The following is a 16,422-nucleotide window of genomic DNA, read 5'->3' as shown; positions in this document are numbered from 1 at the left end:
CTCAGTAAGACCAAAATAATGGTGTCCCCAAAAAAGGTCCAGTTGCCAGAACCACAAATTCAAATTCCATCTAGACACTGTTGCCCTAGAGCACACAAAAAAACGATACATACCTTGGCCTAAACATCAGCGCCACAGGTAACTTCCACAAAGCTGTGAACGATCTGAGAGACAAGGCAAGAAGGGCATTCTATGCCATCAAAAGGAACATCAAATTTGACATACCAATTACGATCTGGCTAAAAGTACTTGAATCAGTTATAGAACCCATTGTCCTTTATGGTTGTGAGGTCTGGGGTCCGCTCACCAACCAAGACTTCACAAAATGGGACAAACACCAAATTGAGAATTCTGCAAAAATATCCTCTGTGTACAACGTAAAACACCGAATAATGCATGCAGAGCAGAATTAGGCCGATACCCACTAATTATCAAAATCCAGAAAAGAGCCGTTAAATTCTACAACCACCTAAAAGGAAGCGATTCCCAAACCTTCCATAACAAAGACATCACCTACAGAGAGATGAACCTGGAGAAGAGTCCCCTAAGCAAGCTGGTCCTGGGGCTCTGTTCACAAACACAAACAGATCCCACAGAGCCCCAGGACAGCAACACAATTAGACCCAATCAAATCATGAGAAAACAAAAAGATAATTACTTGACACAAAAAACAGAGCAAACTAGAATGCTATTTTTTCCCTAAACAGAGAGTACACAGCGGCAGAATACCTGACCACTGTGACTGACCCAAACTTAAGGAAAGCTTTGACTATGTACAGACTCAGTGAGCATAGCCTTGCTATTGAGAAAGGCCGCCGTAGGCAGGCATGGCTCTCAAGAGAAGACAGGCTATGTGCTCACTGCCCACAAAATGAGGTGGAAACTGAGCTGCACTTCCTAACCTCCTGTCCAATGTATGACCATATTAGAGACACATATTTCCCTCAGGTTACACAGATACACAAAGAATTTGAAAACAAACCCGATTCTGATAAACTCCCATATCTACTGGGTGAAATACCACCGTGTGACATCACAGCAGCAAGATGTGTGACCTGTTGCCACGAGAAAAGGGCAACCAGTGAAGAACAAACACCATTGTAAATACAACCCATATTTATGTTTATTTATTTTCCTTTTTGTACTTGAACTATTTGCACATCACATTTGAAATGACTTTATTCTTTTGGAACTTTTGTGATTTTGGTCATTTTTATTGTTTATTTCACATTTTTTGTAATCTACTTCATTTGCTTTGGCAATGTTAGCATACGTTTCCCATCACAATAAAGCCCTTTCAATTTAAATGTAAATTTAATTGAGTAGAAAGGGCAGAGTAGTGAGGTGAGAGGTGAGAGGTGAGAGGGAGGCTATTCAAAGTGATAGATTTATTTGGTATTATGCAATCGAGAACTTCTGCAGCTAGAAAGGCCTACCTCTGTCAGATCGTGTGCTGTCCCACCCAGCAGAACAGGACACACACACCCACGCACACACACACACGCACAAAGCTAGCATGGAGAACGAGAACATGGCAAGGCATGCCTTGGCCAAGGGCCACCACAGTGAGACAGCCAACTTGCCCAACCCTGACACACCTTGTACTGTTCTGGTCTGAACCCTGGCCTTTCATAGTATGCTGACAGCTCTAAAGCATGAACTAGTTCAGCGCTACAAAAACATGGTGGGGAGTTCTGAGGAAGGGTTTGACAACCACTGCTGACAAGAGCTCTATAGTACTGACTGACAACAGGCTGATCTCTGGCTCTATAGTACTGACTGACAACAGGCTGATCTCTGGCTCTATAGTACTGACTGACAACAGGCTGATCTCTGGCTCTATAGTACTGACTGACAACAGGCTGATCTCTGGCTCTATATTACTGACTGACAACAGGCTGATCTCTGGCTCTATAGTACTGACTGACAACAGGCTGATCTCTGGCTCTATAGTACTGACTGACAACAGGCTGATCTCTGGCTCTATAGTACTGACTGACAACAGGCTGATTGGTTCTCTGTCTGTGGCTCCTCAACCAACTGAAATAGACAGAGAAGAATAAGAGAGTTCTGTACGACTGTACTGTCAGCCAGACCTGCTGCATCAGGACAACTTAGGATGGACTGAAAGACGAGTTAGTTGGTTGTGCTGAGAGGAAGCTTTTCTTTGTTCAGACATTACAGTGCTATTTTATTTATTTATTTAACTAGACAAGTCATTTAAGAACAAATTCTTATTTACAATGACGGCCTACCCCTTGACCAAACCCAGATGACGCTGGGCCAATTGTGCGCCCAATCACAGTCGGATGTGATACAACCTGGAATCAAACCAGGGACTGTAGTGACGCCTCTTGCACTGAGATGCAGTGCCTTAGACCGCTGAGCCACTCTGGAGCTCCAAATGACTAACAGCCATACCTGTGGCCCGTAGACTCATACAATCAACATGAACACGTACATCAAATCAAATCAAATGTATTTATTTAGCCCTTCGTACATCAGCTGATGTCTCAAAGTGCTGTTCAGAAACCCAGCCTAAAACCCCAAACAGCAAGCAATGCAGGTGTAGAAGCACGGTGGCTAGGAAAAACTCCCTAGAAAGGCCAAAACCTAGGAAGAAACCTCGAGAGGAACCAGGCTATGAGGGGTGGCCAGTCCTCTTCTGGCTGTGCTGGGTGGAGATTATAACAGAACATGGCCAAGATGTTCAAATGTTCATAAATGACCAGCATGGTCAAATAATAATAATCACAGTAGTTGTCAAGGGTGCAGCAAGTCATCACCTCAGGAGTAAATGTCAGTTGGCTTTTCATAGCCGATCAAGAGTATCTCTACCACTCCTGCTGTCTTTAGAGAGTTGAAAACAGCAGGTCTGGGACAGGTAGCACGTCCGGTGAACAGGTCAGGATTCCATAGTCGCAGGCAGAACAGTTGAAACTGGAGCAGCAGCACAGCCAGGTGGACTGGGGACAGCAAGGAGTCATCATGCCAGGTAGTCCTGAGGCATGGTCCTAGGGCTCAGGTCCTCCGAGTGAAAAAGAGAAAGAGAGAATTAGAGAGGGCATACTTAAATTCACACAGGACACCGGATAAGACAGGAGAAGTACTCCAGATATAACAAACTGACCCTAGCCCCCCGACACATAAACTACTGCAGCATAAATACTAGAGGCTGAGACAGGAGTGGTCAGGAGACACTGTGGCCCCATCCGATGATTCCCCCGGACAGGGCCAAACAGGAAGGATATAACCCCACCCACTTTGCCAAAGCACAGCCCCCACAACACTAGAGGGATATCTTCAACCACCAACTTACCATTCTGAGACAAGGCCGAGTATATCCCACAAAGATCTCCGCCACGGCACAACCAGAGGGGGGGGGCGCCAACCCAGACAGGAAGATCACGTCAGTGACTAAACCCACTCAAGTGACGCACCCCTCCTAGGAACGGCATGGAAGATCACCAGTAAGCCAGTGACTCAGCCCCTGTAATAGGGTTAGAGGCAGAGGATACCAGTGGAGAGAGGGGAACCGGCCAGGCAGAGACAGCAAGGGCGGTTCGTTGCTCCAGTGCCTTTCCGTTCACCTTCCCACGCCTGGGCCAGACTACACTCAATCATATGACCCACTGAAGAGATGAGCCTTCAGTAAAGACTTAAAGGTTGAGACCGAGTCTGGGTCTCTCACATGGGTAGGCAGACCGTTCCATAAAAATGGAGCTCTATAAGAGAAAGCCCTGCCTCCAGCTGTTTGCTTAGAAATTCTAGGGACAATTAGGAGGCCTGCATCTTGTGACCGTAGCGTACGTGTAGGTATGTACGACAGGACCAAATCAGAAAGATAGGTAGGAGCAAGCCCATGTAATGCTTTGTAGGTTAGCAGTAAAACCTTGAAATCAGCCCTTGCTTTGACAGGAAGCCAGTGTAGGGAGGCTAGCACTGGAGTAATATGATCAAATTTTTTGGTTCTAGTCAGGATTCTAACAGCCGTATTTAGCACTAACTGAAGTTTATTTAGTGCTTTATCCGGGTAGCCGGAAAATAGAGCATTGCAGTAGTCTAACCTAGAAGTGACAAAAGCATGGATTAATTTTTCTGCATCATTTTTGGACAGAAAGTTTCTGATTTTTGCAATGTTACGTAGATGGAAAAAAGCTGTCCTTGAAATGGTCTTGATATGTTCTTCAAAAGAGAGATCAGGGTCCAGAGTAATGCCGAGGTCCTTCACAGTTTAATTTGAGACGACTGGACAAACATCAAACCCTCCCTCGACCCCCCGCAATGTAGTCGAGAGGGGTTGCTGGGTGAACTGATCAACCAGACATGAATTTGACATTTGATATTTGAGTCATTTAGCAGAGGCTCTTATCCAGAACGACTTTCAATTATTGCATTGATCTTAATAAGGTGAAACAACACATCACAATCCTATCTACATTTTCCCTTAAATTTACCAGCAAAGTCAGTGGTAGAAAAAGACAAGTGCAGTTGTTATTTAAGATACTCTTTAAAGAGGTACTGTAGGATTTCAGAAGTTTTCGGAAGTTGTTCGACTATTGGGGTGGAACACGCACATTCACAAACACAAACACACACACACACACACACACACACACACGCAAACGCGCGCACACACACACTGGCCTATACAGAGGTTGTGTCAGAGGAGAGCAAGGTGTCATGCTTGTGCACACTGCAACCAGAGTAGACATCCACAACCCACAGAGTAGTCATCCACAACCCACAGACAGAGTAGTCATCCACAACCTACAGACACAGAGTAGTCATCCACAACCCAAAGACACAGAGAAGTCATCCACAACCCACAGACACAGAGAAGTCATCCACAACCCACAGACACAGAGTAAACATCCACAACCCACAGACACAGAGTAATCATCCACAACCCACAGACACAGAGTAGTCATCCACAACCCACAGACACAGAGTAATCATCCACAACCCACAGACACAGAGTAGTCATCCACAACCTACAGACACAGAGTAATCATCCACAACCCACAGACACAGAGTAGTCATCCACAACCCACAGACACAGAGTAATCATCCACAACCCACAGACACAGAGTAGTCATCATCAACCCACAGACACAGAGTAGTCATCCACAACCCACAGACACAGAGTAATCATCCACAACCCACAGACACAGAGTAATCATCCACAACCCACAGACACAGAGTAGTCATCATCAACCTACAGACACAGAGTAATCATCCACAACCTACAGACACAGAGTAGTCATCCACAACCCACAGACACAGAGTAATCATCCACAACCCACAGACACAGAGTAATCATCCACAACCCACAGACACAGAGTAGTCATCATCAACCTACAGACACAGAGTAATCATCCACAACCTACAGACACAGAGTAATCATCCACAACCCACAGACACAGAGTAGTCATCCACAACCCACAGAGTAGTCATCCACAACCCACAGAGACCAGAGACCACAGCCCAGAGAGACCAGAAGCCAGAGACCACAACCCACAGAGACCACAACCCACAGAGACCACAACCCACAACCACAACCCAACACTCAGACATAATTTTCAGACATCCAGGTGCCCACTCCAACACTCAGACATCATTTACAGACATCCAGGTGCCCACTCCAACACTCAGACATCATTTACAGACATCCAGGTGCCCACTCCAACACTCAGACATCATTTACAGACATCCAGGTGCCCACTCCAACACTCAGACATCATTTACAGACATCCAGGTGCCCACTCCAACACTCAGACATCATTTACAAACAAAGCATTTGTGTTTAGTGAGTCCTCCAGATCAGAGGCAGTAGGGAGGACCAGGTATGTGTGTGAATTGGAAAATGTTCCTGCCCTGCTAAGCATTCAGAATGTAAAGAATACTTTTGGGTATCAGGGAAAATGTTTGGAGTAAAAAATACATTATTTTATTTACGATTGTAGTGGAGTAAAAGTAAACATTTTCAAAGATATAAATACTAAAGTAAAGTACAGTTACCCCCCAAAAATGACTGAAGTAGTACTTTAAAGTATTTTTTACTTCAGTACTTTACACCACTGGGTAATGGCTGTTGTTTACCCACATCTGCCCGCAATAGTTTGGTACCTCTACACGGTGTTTTACCTCAGTTAGTTTGGTACCTCTCCACTGTGTTTTACCTCAGTTAGTTTGGTACCTCTACACTGTGTTTTACCTCAGTTAGTTTGGTACCTCTACACTGTGTTTTACCTCAGTTAGTTTGGTACCTCTCCACGGTGTTTTACCTCAGTTAGTTTGGTACCTCTACACTGTGTTTTACCTCAGTTAGTTTGGTACCTCTACACTGTGTTTTACCTCAGTTAGTTTGGTACCTCTCCACTGTGTTTTACCTCAGTTAGTTTGGTACCTCTACACGGTGTTTTACCTCAGTTAGTTTGGTACCTCTACACAGTGTTTTACCTCAGTTAGTTTGGTACCTCTCCACTGTGTTTTACCTCAGTTAGTTTGGTACCTCTACACTGTGTTTTACCTCAGTTAGTTTGGTACCTCTACACGGTGTTTTACCTCAGTTAGTTTGGTAGCTCTCCACTGTGTTTTACCTCAGTTAGTTTGGTACCTCTACACTGTGTTTTACCTCAGTTAGTTTGGTACCTCTACACGGTGTTTTACCTCAGTTAGTTTGGTACCTCTCCACTGTGTTTTACCTCAGTTAGTTTGGTACCTCTCCACTGTGTTTTACCTCAGTTAGTTTGGTACCTCTCCACTGTGTTTTACCTCAGTTAGTTTGGTACCTCTCCACTGTGTTTTACCTCAGTTAGTTTGGTACCTCTCCACTGTGTTTTACACTGTGTTTTACCTCAGTTTTAGTTTGGTACCTCTCCACTGTGTTTTACCTCAGTTAGTTTGGTGTTTTCCACGGTGTTTTACCTCAGTTAGTTTGGTACCTCTCCACTGTGTTTTACCTCAGTTAGTTTGGTACCTCTACACTGTGTTTTACCTCAGTTAGTTTGGTACCTCTACACGGTGTTTTACCTCAGTTAGTTTGGTAGCTCTCCACTGTGTTTTACCTCAGTTAGTTTGGTACCTCTACACGGTGTTTTACCTCAGTTAGTTTGGTACCTCTCCACTGTGTTTTACCTCAGTTAGTTTGGTACCTCTACACAGTGTTTTACCTCAGTTAGTTTGGTACCTCTCCACTGTGCTTTACCTCAGTTAGTTTGGTACCTCTACACGGTGTTTTACCTCAGTTAGTTTGGTACCTCTCCACTGTGTTTTACCTCAGTTAGTTTGGTACCTCTACACTGTGTTTTACCTCAGTTAGTTTGGTACCTCTCCACGGTGTTTTACCTCAGTTAGTTTGGTACCTCTCCACTGTGTTTTACCTCAGTTAGTTTGGTACCTCTACACGGTGTTTTACCTCAGTTAGTTTGGTACCTCTACACAGTGTTTTACCTCAGTTAGTTTGGTACCTCTACACGGTGTTTTACCTCAGTTAGTTTGGTACCTCTACACTGTGTTTTACCTCAGTTAGTTTGGTACCTCTCCACTGTGTTTTACCTCAGTTAGTTTGGTACCTCTACACAGTGTTTTACCTCAGTTAGTTTGGTACCTCTACACGGTGTTTTACCTCAGTTAGTTTGGTACCTCTACACGGTGTTTTACCTCAGTTAGTTTGGTACTTCTACACGGTGTTTTACCTCAGTTAGTTTGGTACCTCTACACTGTGTTTTACCTCAGTTAGTTTGGTACCTCTACACAGTGTTTTACCTCAGTTAGTTTGGTACCATACTGTTGATGGTCTGGTCAGTTTACCATGCTGTTGATGGTCTGCTCAGTTTACCATACTGTTGATGGTCTGGTCAGTTTACCATGCTGTTGATGGTCTGGTCAGTTTACCATGCTGTTGATGGTCTGGTCAGTTTACCATGCTGTTGATGGTCTGGTCAGTTTACCATGCTGTTAATGGTCTGGTCAGTTTACCATGCTGTTGATGGTCTGGTCAGTTTACCATACTGTTGATGGTCTGGTCGGTTTACCATGCTGTTGATGGTCTGGTCAGTTTACCATGCTGTTGATGGTCTGGTCAGTTGACCATGCTGTTGATGGTCTGGTCAGTTTACCATGCTGTTGATGGTCTGGTCAGTTTACCATGCTGTTGATGGTCTGGTCAGTTTACCATGCTGTTGATGGTCTGGTCAGTTTAGTTTACCATACTGTTGATGGTCTGGTCAGTTTACCATGCTGTTGATGGTCTGGTCAGTTTAGTTTACCATACTGTTGATGGTCTGGTCAGTTTAGTTTACCATACTGTTGATGGTCTGGTCAGTTTAGTTTACCATACTGTTGATGGTCTGGTCAGTTTAGTTTACCATGCTGTTGATGGTCTGGTCAGTTTAGTTTACCATACTGTTGATGGTCTGGTCAGTTTAGTTTACCATACTGTTGATGGTCTGGTCAGTTTAGTTTACCATACTGTTGATGGTCTGGTCAGTTTAGTTTACCATACTGTTGATGGTCTGGTCAGTTTAGTTTACCATGCTGTTGATGGTCTGGTCAGTTTAGTTTACCATACTGTTGATGGTTTATACATTTTTAAAGATGATTTGAAATATGATTCAAGTTTAAATGACCACATTTACCACGGATTGCCATGGATGACCTGTTATTTCCAGTATTAACACAGCTTGCGATAACGTTATTGAGTTACCTGTAGCTTAGCAACCCTAGTGACAGCTGTTGAAATAGTTTTAGAAATACGTTTCATGGGATTGATTGTAAGGATTCTGTTCTTCCAAGATGGGGACCTAGTTCTGTACCTAGACCCCATAGAGATATCAAAAGGTTAGATTTTGGATTTTGATATCTGTTTATTATTATGAATTAGCATGTTGCTACTTGAGGTATTTTGTTTGTTGTTGCTTAGTAACATTCCAAACCTCCTTGTTCCTCACCGAGAAAATGTCCTGCATCAACAACAGTAACTCCTGATTGGTTTTAGACTAATGTCCTGCATCAACAACAGTAACTCCTGATTGGTTTTAGACTAATGTCCTGCATCAACAACAGTAATTCCTGATTGGTTTTAGACTAATGTCCTGCTTGCGTACCTGCATCAACAACAGTAACTCCTGATTGGTTTTAGACTAATGTACCAAACTTTTATATGTATCCACACCTTGCTGTGCTTCGGTCATTACAAATGGGTGTGTCTGAAATGGGTGTGTTTGAAATGGGTGTGTCTGAAATGGGTGTGTCTGGAATTGGTGTGTCTGGAATTGGTGTGTCTGAAGTGGGTGTGTCTGAAATGGGTGTGTCTGGAATGGGTGTGTCTCGAAATAGGTGTGTCTTAAATGGGTGTGTCTGGAAATGGGTGTGCCTTAAATGGGTGTGTCTCGAAATGGGTGTGTCTCGAAATGGGTGTGTCTTAAATGGGTGTGTCTCGAAATGGGTGTGTCTGGAATGTGTGTGTCTGAAATGGGTGTGTCTCAAAATGGGTGTGTCTGGAATGTGTGTGTCTGAAATGGGTGTGTCTGGAATGTGTGTGTCTGAAATGGGTGTGTCTGGAATGTGTGTGTCTGAAATGGGTGTGGGTGTGTCTGGAATGGGTGTGTCTGGAATGGGTGTGTCTGAAATGGGTGTGTCTGAAATGGGTGTGTCTGGAATGGGTGTGTCTGGAATGTGTGTGTCTAAAGTGGGTGTGTCTGGAATGGGTGTGTCTGGAATGTGTGTGTCTGAAATGGGTGTGTCTGAAATGGGTGTGTCTGAAATGGGTGTGTCTGGAATGGGTGTGTCTGGAATGTGTGTGTCTGAAGTGGGTGTGTCTGGAATGGGTGTGTCTGAAATGGGTGTGTCTGAAATGGGTGTGTCTGAAATGGGTGTGTCTGGAATGGGTGTGTCTGGAATGTGTGTGTCTGAAGTGGGTGTGTCTGGAATGGGTGTGTCTGGAATGGGTGTGTCTGAAATGGGTGTGTCTGAAATGGGTGTGTCTGGAATGGGTGTGTCTGGAATGTGTGTGTCTGAAGTGGGTGTGTCTGGAATGGGTGTGTCTGGAATGGGTGTGTTTGGAATGTCACCCTATTCCGGTTTATAGAGTTAATCAATTTACTTGTGTGTCCTTTGTCTGACACAACTTTTGTCGTTTTTAAAGAATGTCCCTGGTGTCCATGGTAACACCAGGCAATGGGCCAGTATATCTGACCTCTGACCTTGTGTTTCCATCAGCCAATAGGGGCTCAGAGAGAGACCAGAGAGATATCCCCCCCCCCCCCCTTCACTGGTACAGCTGACTGAACTACTGGGGGACAAAGTGAACACACTCTGAAAGACTGTCTCACTAGACGAACAGGTAACCTGACACACACACACACACACACACACACACACACACACACACACACACACACACACACACACACACACACACCTGAACAGCACAGTAAATTCCACATATCTTTTTTATTGTTCTTGAAAGACAACCAAACGTTACTTTCCCTGGCTGATAGCTATCTTGTTTTGGGGTTACTGGCCTCTTGGTTACCATCAGACATGTCCACAGAGAGGGGTAACAGGGGTCTGGGTTCCATCAGAGAGGGGTAACAGGGGTCTGGGTACCATCAGAGAGGGGTAACAGGGGTCTGGTTACCATCAGAGAGGGGTAACAGGGGTCTGGGTACCATCAGAGAGGGGTAACAGGGGTCTGGTTACCATCAGAGAGGGGTAACAGGGGTCTGGTTACCATCAGAGAGGGGTAACAGGGGTCTGGTTACCATCAGAGAGGAGTAACAGGGGTCTGGTTACCATCAGAGAGGAGTAACAGGGGTCTGGTTACCATCAGAGAGGGGTAACAGGGGTCTGGTTACCATCAGAGAGGGGTAACAGGGGTCTGGTTACCATCAGAGAGGAGTAACAGGGGTCTGGTTACCATCAGAGAGGGGTAACAGGGGTCTGGCTACCATCAGACAGACATGTCCACAGAGAGGGGTAAGGTGGGTGCACCTGTTCTGGTCTGTCTGCACTTGTTCTGGTCTGTCTGCACCTGGTCTGGTCTGTCTGCACTTGTTCTGGTCTGTCTGCACCTGCTCTGTCTGGCTGTGGGTGCACGTGGTCTGTCTGCACCTGTTCTGGTCTGTCTGCACCTGGTCTGGTCTGGTATGTCTGGAAGGTTGGGATCCACCCACAACTGGGGAAAGCTATTTGAAATGATGTCATCTTTATTCTCCCTAGGCAATGTCTCACCTAGTTTTCACTTAGGGCAGTGCCATTTCAAACCGTTTTCCCCCAACCAGGACACGTGCGCTCCCTCAACAACAGACAGCACTTTCTAAAGACACTCACAGTGACTCAATCTAGCATGATAAACGTTGATATGATTTCGATGCCGATTGATGTCTGTGCTCTACAGTTCGTGTAGTGAAAATGGGTCTGAGAGATCTGGCTCTGTTGAAGTGTGCTGGAATGTTCAAGTCAAAATGTATGAGTTTATTCAGTTACAAACCAAGGTGTCTGTGTATTAGGAATGAATACAAGGCCTCCCTGCTTTCATTGTTCTTCATAGCCGCGCTGTCGATAAAGACTGGGATTTCATCTCACACACCAGACATTACAGGTACGTAGAATTTGCAGTAATCAGAGTCACACATGTCTGGTGCGATGACTCTGATGTTTGGTGAAATCCATCTTTATTAGCCCTGAGCGATTAGTGTCTTTTGAGGTCGGTTCGGTTTCAGTTCCATAATTTTTTTAAATAATCAGAATTTCTATTTTGGTTTAGATTTTTTTTTTTTACGTTGAATGATGTAACAACACAGAATAAAACAAGGAACTAAAGGCCCATGATGGTCGTGACTGTTCATTACTGCTGATCACTTATTAACCATCATTTATTCACATGACAGAATAAAACAAGGAACTAAAGGCCCATGATGGTCGTGACTGTTCATTACTGCTGATCACTTATTAACCATCATTTATTCACATGACAGAATAAAACAAGGAACTCAAATATGATTCAGTTCATTACTGCTGATCACTTATTAACCATCATTTATTCATATGACAGAATAAAACAAGGAACTAAAGGCCCATGATGGTCGTGACTGTTATATTGATCATTATTAACCATCATTTATTCACATACTTTACTTTAATCAAATAGTTCAGTTGTTGTTATATATATATATAATATATTATATTGTATATTACATTAGTTTTATATATATAATATATTATATATATAATATATTATATTAGTTATTATATATAATATATTACATTAGATATATATATATATAATATATTACAGTAGTTTATATATATAATATATTACATTAGTTATATATATAATATATTACATTAGTTATATTATATATATTAATATATATATTATATATATATATAATATATTACATTAGTATATATATATATATATATAATATATTACATTAGTTATATATATATAATATATTACATTAGTTATATATATATATATATATATTACATTAGTTATATATATATAATATATTACATTAATATATAATATATTATTATATATATATAATATATTATATTAGATATATATATATATAATATATTACATTAGATATATATATATAATATATTACATTAGTATATATAAATATATTAGTTATTATATATAATATATTACATAATATATTACATTAGTATATATATATATATATTACATTAGTTATATATATATAATATATTATATTAGTATATATATAATATATTACATTAGTTAAGCAACCTTTCTCTATGTATCCCCTCTTGATCGCACATTCTTCTGTCTATTACATAGCAGGCTTAAAAGAAACACAGACCGAACAAGCAATGGATTATGGTTGTTGTAGTTCATTAGCACGTTTTCTGCTCTAAATTACGTAGAACATTGGTCTGTTGGAAACTACAAGTACATCGCACAGTGTATGCATTAGCTGATTTATCTCTAGAAAAAAACTGTGCAATGTGCACATTGAGCAAAACATATTTTTTTATAATAATAATAATGAAATGGAATTCAAATAATTGAACCTACTTAGGTCAATTAGTTGTTTATAAAATGGAAAAATAAGCAACATTTTAGTTAATCGCTCAGCACTATTCAGGTATTGTGTTAAAAATAATAAAAACACATTTTAGCAAAACGATTTTGTGGTATGCAAAAAGTTGTAGATATATTTCAATGAAGTTAGAGCTATATATTTGTTTTAAATATACAAGTAGGAAAGACTTAAAATAAGTAATCCCCTTTACCCCCCCTTTATGGTTATGAATGTGTTTCTACCTGTCATTTAGACAATGACTAGTCCGGTTAGCGCTAGTTTATGCTAATATGCAAGCTAGAAGCTTCACTAGCAGTAAATGCTAGCCAGCTAGCTAGTTAGCATAAGCTGCTAGGAGTGCTAGCTAACAGCCTTACGACCAGATCGTCTGAGGTAAAATAATTTATAAATAAAATTACGTTAAATATAACGTAACTGAATTGCAGTTGTAAATGTTTCCACTAGTGGCTGATAGCTTTACCGTTAAAGCTACTTTATAGCCTTTTAGATATTTTACACAGCATTTAATGTCATAGAGCTAAATAGCTAGCTACATTTTTAAGAGAGAGCTTTTCAATTGGCATCTTTTCCCCTGTTTTCAGTCACAAGTGGGAATTAGATGTGAGCAGTGCAGGAGGAGAACTCATGAGTTGTGTTCCACAGTATTATACCACTGTATTATACCACTGTATTATACCACTGTATTATACCACTGTATTATATTACTGTATTATACCACTGTATTATACCACTGTATTATATTACTGTATTATATTACTGTATTATATTACTGTATTATATTACTGTATTATACCACTGTATTATATTACTGTATTATACCACTGTATTATACCACTGTATTATACCACTGTATTATATTACTGTATTATACCACTGTATTATACCACTGTATTATACCACTGTATTATATTACTGTATTATACCACTGTATTATATTACTGTATTATACCACTGTATTATACCACTGTATTATACCACTGTATTATATTACTGTATTATATTACTGTATTATACCACTGTATTATATTACTGTATTATACCACTGTATTATATTACTGTATTATATTACTGTATTATACCACTGTATTATATTACTGTATTATATTACTGTATTATACCACTGTATTATACCACAGTATTATATTACTGTATTATACCACTGTATTATACCACTGTATTATACCACTGTATTATATTACTGTATTATACCACTGTATTATACCACTGTATTATATTACTGTATTATATTACAGTATTATACCACTGTATTATATTACTGTATTATACCACTGTATTATATTACTGTATTATACCACAGTATTATACCACAGTATTATACCACTGTATTATACCACTGTATTATATTACTGTATTATACCACTGTATTATATTACTGTATTATACCACTGTATTATATTACTGTATTATACCACTGTATTATATTACTGTATTATATTACTGTATTATACCACTGTATTATACCACTGTATTATACCACTGTATTATACCACTGTATTATACCACTGTATTATACCACTGTATTATATTACTGTATTATACCACTGTATTATATTACTGTATTATATTACTGTATTATACCACTGTATTATACCACTGTATTATACCACTGTATTATACCACTGTATTATACCACTGTATTATACCACTGTATTATACCACAGTAGTATACCACTGCATTATATTACTGTATTATACCACTGTATTATACCACTGTATTATACCACTGTATTATACCACAGTAGTATACCACTGCATTATATTACTGTATTATACCACTGTATTATACCACTGTATTATACCACTGTATTATACCACTGTATTATATTACTCTATTATATTACAGTATTATACCACTGTATTATACCACTGTATTATACCACTGTATTATACCACTGTATTATATTACTGTATTATATTACTGTATTATACCACTGTATTATACCACTGTATTATACCATAGTATTATATTACTGTATTATACCACTGTATTATACTGTATTATACCACTGTATTATATTACTGTATTATATTACTGTATTATATTACTGTATTATACCACAGTATTATATTACTGTATTATACCACTGTATTATACCACTGTATTATACCACTGTATTATACCACAGTATTATACCACTGCATTATATTACTGTATTATACCACAGTATTATACCACTGTATTATATTACTGTATTATATTACTGTATTATACCACTGCATTATATTACAGTATTATACCACTGCATTATATTACTGTATTATACCACAGTATTATACCACTGCATTATATTACTGTATTATACCACAGTATTATACCACTGTATTATATTACTGTATTATATTACTGTATTATACCACTGCATTATATTACAGTATTATACCACTGCATTATATTACTGTATTATACCACTGTATTATATTACTGTATTATTTTACTGTATTATATTACTGTATTATACCACTGTATTATATTACTGTATTATATTACAGTATTATACCACTGTATTATATTACTGTATTATACCACTATATTATACCACTGTACTATACCACTGTATTATACCACTGTATTATATTACTGTATTATACCACAGTATTATATTACTGTATTATACCACTGTATTATACCACTGTATTATACCACAGTATTATACCACTGCATTATATTACTGTATTATACCACTGTATTATATTACTGTATTATATTACTGTATTATACCACTGCATTATATTACAGTATTATACCACTGCATTATATTACTGTATTATACCACTGTATTATATTACTGTATTATATTACTGTATTATACCACTGTATTATACCACTGTATTATACCACAGTATTATACCACTGTATTATACCACTGTATTATATTACTGTATTATACCACTGTATTATACCACTGTATTATATTACTGTATTATACCACAGTATTATACCACTGTATTATACCACTGTATTATACCACAGTATTATATTACTGTATTATACCACTGTATTATACCACTGTATTATACCACTGTATTATATTACTGTATTATACCACAGTATTATATTACTGTATTATACCACAGTATTATACCACTGTATTATATTACTGTATTATGTATTATATTACTGTATTATATTACTGTATTATACCACTGTATTATACCACAGTATTATATTACTGTATTATACCACTGTATTATATTACTGTATTATACCACTGTATTATATTACTGTATTATATTACTGTATTATACCACTGTATTATACCACAGTATTATATTACTGTATTATACCACTGTATTATATTACTGTATTATACCACTG

At 39.2% G+C, this 16,422-nt stretch overlaps 1 protein-coding gene across 3 annotated transcripts in view; it reads left to right on the top strand.

Annotated features, from left to right (window-relative positions):
* Nucleotides 1-16,422, top strand: part of LOC115123076 (cingulin-like protein 1) — a 104,906-nt gene that overhangs the window by 20,253 nt on the left and 68,231 nt on the right. For 2 of the 3 annotated variants that reach the window (XM_065017176.1, XM_065017177.1), the window contains exon 2: nt 10,225-10,348. The exons of the other annotated variant lie outside the window; for it this stretch is intronic. The gene's annotated coding sequence lies outside the window, so the exon portion shown is untranslated. The remainder of the gene's footprint in view (nt 1-10,224; nt 10,349-16,422) is intronic. 3 annotated transcript variants of the gene reach the window in all.

This window comes from Oncorhynchus nerka, linkage group LG4, assembly GCF_034236695.1.
Source record: "Oncorhynchus nerka isolate Pitt River linkage group LG4, Oner_Uvic_2.0, whole genome shotgun sequence".
In the NCBI taxonomy this organism is placed as follows: domain Eukaryota; kingdom Metazoa; phylum Chordata; class Actinopteri; order Salmoniformes; family Salmonidae; genus Oncorhynchus; species Oncorhynchus nerka.
This window is presented reverse-complemented; position numbering and strand designations above follow the sequence as displayed.